This window comes from Gavialis gangeticus, unplaced genomic scaffold (assembly GCF_001723915.1).
Source record: "Gavialis gangeticus isolate Ggan-Ray unplaced genomic scaffold, GavGan_comp1, whole genome shotgun sequence".
Classification (NCBI taxonomy): Eukaryota; Metazoa; Chordata; order Crocodylia; family Gavialidae; genus Gavialis; species Gavialis gangeticus.
In genome coordinates, this window is record NW_017729000.1 from 30405321 (window position 1) to 30408651 (window position 3331).

A 3331-nucleotide genomic window follows, 5' to 3' on the forward strand; every position below is an offset into this window, starting at 1 on the left:
TGCCTCTCTGGTTGATTGTGCCACTGAAATCTGTTACATCTTCCCTGTAATTTATTGCAGTTCCTCCTGTGTGCCTCTTGCAAAAAGTTGATCACTGGGAGATGACCAACATAGAAAAGAAGCAGTTTTTACTTTGAAGATTTTTTCTTTGTAATGGTTTTGCTTGTTTTGAAAGTAATGAAAATGTCTTTCGGCTTGAGACCATCTCCACGATTCTTGTTAGCTAGGTTATAATGTGGTTTTCCTAAGTAATGCAGACAGAAATTGTTATTATTTCCACCACAAACAGCTCTGCAAACCATGATATTGTTTACTGGGTAGTCAATAGTACAGTTCCATAATACAGTTCTAGCATACAAAATGTTCCTGACCACACCAGCCAGGAAACACATTATAGAACAACCAACTTGTCAGAGTGAGAGAAAGGGACAGCAAACAGGGAAGTTTGCAAGCAGTTTGAGATGAGCAAGAGGAGGAAGGAGAAGAGGAAGAGTAGCCAGGCACCAGTTTCTGCTCTGGAAAAGTAAATGAGCCAGGGCTGCCCATGTGTTTTGCATGCAGAGTTTGTTTGGTGGGCTGTGTTTGGGCATGTGCTCTGAGCACTTTAGAGTGATGTTATCTGGGTGATTGATGAATAAGTGCTGCCTGTATCTGACAAAAGCCCTAAGAAAGGGACAGAGCCAGTCCAGGCCCAGCAGGGTATAAAAAGAGACTCCTTGAGTGATCAGGGAGCAAGTTAAGAGGGACAGAAAACAGTTTGCAAGTCATTTCACAGGTCAATTTTCTGTCCCCTCTTTGAAGTGGAGCCTTTAAGGGAAACTCATTCTATAATTAAGAGTAGATAACCTACTTATATTTATTGTAAGTAGCTAAACTCAGGAGTTAGACCAATACTTAAGCCCCTTGCTTAACTAGAGTCCTGAGGGGTGGGAGAGGGGTTCACTAGGGAGTTTGCCTGGAGGCTCTCCCTCACCTTTCTTCATTGTAAACTCAGTAAGAGGAAGCTTGGAAAAGGAAACCTTTCAGGTCCAAGAAGCAGAGAGCAGGCCAGTTTATAGGGGAGTTTGCTAGGGAAGGTATGCTTGGAAAGAGAGGCAGGAAGAGGGTGTCAGCATATTAGGAGACTTAAAGAATGGCTGGAGGGCATCACAATACTACAGCCATCATCACTGCCAGCTCTTACTCTGCTTGCCTTTGTGAGGGATCTGTCCAGATAGGACCATTTGCGACCAAGGCTTACACTCAGGTCCCAGTTTGGTGCTGTGGAGACTGTGGCTTGCAGGTTCCTTCCAGTGACAGCCAGGTGTGGGAGTGCCTGCAATGTGAGCAGTACCTCCTAGTAGTGTCTTTCAGGAAGCAGGCAAGAGAGCTATAGGAGGAGGTGGCAAGGCTCCAAAGCATCCTCTACCATAAGGAGTATATCAATTCAATCCTGAAGGATAGCTTTAGGGCTGTAGAGGAACAACTGCAGTACCAGAGACAGTAGTAGAGAAGGAAGAGGGCATGGACTCCAAGGAAGGTGGAACCTTGTGACTTCTGGCAGCAAGCAGACATCTTCATCTCTACCTCCAGCAGTTGGCCTCAAAAACAGATATTGAATCTAGCACCAGAGAAGGAGAAGCACATTCCATTGATGGGGGACCCTAGGCCAGGCATCCCCAAGGTTAGGAGGATTGAGAACACTAAGAGAAAGTGGCAAGTTCTTTTGGTAGTCTGACTTCTGCGGAGGAAGCAGGCATCCATCTGCTGGCTTGACATGTTGTCTTGGGAAGTCTGCTGCTTGCCCAAAGCCGGGATCTAATTTCTCACAGAAGGATTACCGAGGCTCATCTGGCCCTTTTACTAGTATGCTGGTCATCCATGTCAACACCAATGGACAGGGGCTCAGAAGGTGCTCTCTTTAATTCTTCTGGTCAAAGAGAAGGGGCTGGGTAAGAGTGGACACATACTGCAGATCAAGACATGGCTGTGCAGATAGTGTTGCCAAAAGAATTTTGGCTTCTTTGACCATGGGATGTTGTTCCAAAAAATAGGATTGCTAGGAAGAGACAGGATCCACCTAACAAAGAGATGGAAGAGCATCTTTGCAGACAGGCTTGCTAACCTAGTGAGGAGGCTTTAAATTAAGTTTGCTAGGGGATGGAGACCAAAGTCCAGAGGTAAGTGTGGAAGTGGGTGACCTGGAGGGTGAACAAGCAGGAGGGAGCAACAGGGTGGGGCTTTTCATTCTTCTTGAGAAAGAAGTACAATCAACTAGTTGCCTCAGATGTCTGTACATGAATGCACAGAGCCTGGGAAACAAGCAGGAAGAATTGGAAGTTCTCTCACAGTCACAAAACTATAATGTGATTAGAATACCAGAGACTTGGTGGGAGAGTTTGGATGCATGGAGAACTGCCATGAATAGTTACAAACTGTTCAGGAAGGACAGGCAGGGGAGAAGAGGAGGAGTTATACTTTATGTAAAAGAACCATATGATTGCTCGGAGATCCAGTATGAAACTGGAGACATGCCTGTTGAGAGTCTCTGGGTTAGAGTCAGAGGGGAGAGCAACAAGGGTGATGTCATGGTGGGTTTGTGCTATAGACCACCAGACCAAGAGTAAGAAGTGGATGAGGCTTTCTTCAAACAGTTAGCTCAAGTTTCCTGATCAAAAGCCCTGTCATGGGGCCTTCAATTACCCTGATATCTGCTGGGAGGACAATACAGCAGTACACAGGCAATCCAGGAAGTTTTTGGAGAGCTCTCGTCACAACTTCCTGGTGCAAGTGTTGGAGAGACCAACTAAGGGTCATTTTCTTCTTGACCTGCTGCTCATAGACAGGGAACATAGAAGTGGATGGCAACTTGGGCAGCATTTACCTTGAGCAGGGCTAGATTAGTGCACAGACAAACTAAACACATGCCTAGGTCCCTGAGCTCCAGGGGGCCCTGGTCTTCCTTCCGTGGTGGTGGCATGAACAGCCCCATCCGCCTCTATTCCATTCCCATCCCCTCTGCTGGCCTCGCCACCATGGCAGCTGCTTCTTAGCAGCAGCTCCGAGCCCTGCTCCCTGTAGGCAGCAGTGCCAGGATGGGGAAGGGGGTTTAGACCAGCATGGGACCCATGAGTTTGTTTGCCTAGGGTTAATCCAGCTCTGACCATGAGGTGATTGAGTTCATGATCTTGAGGAAAGGAAGGAAAGAGAGTAGCAGAGTAAGGACCTTGGACTGCAGAAAAGCAGACTTTGACTCACTGAGGGAACTGATGGACAAGATCTGCTGGAAGGCTAGTCTGAGAGGGAAGGGGGTCAAGGAGAGCTGGTTGTATTTTAAAGAAACCTTACTGAG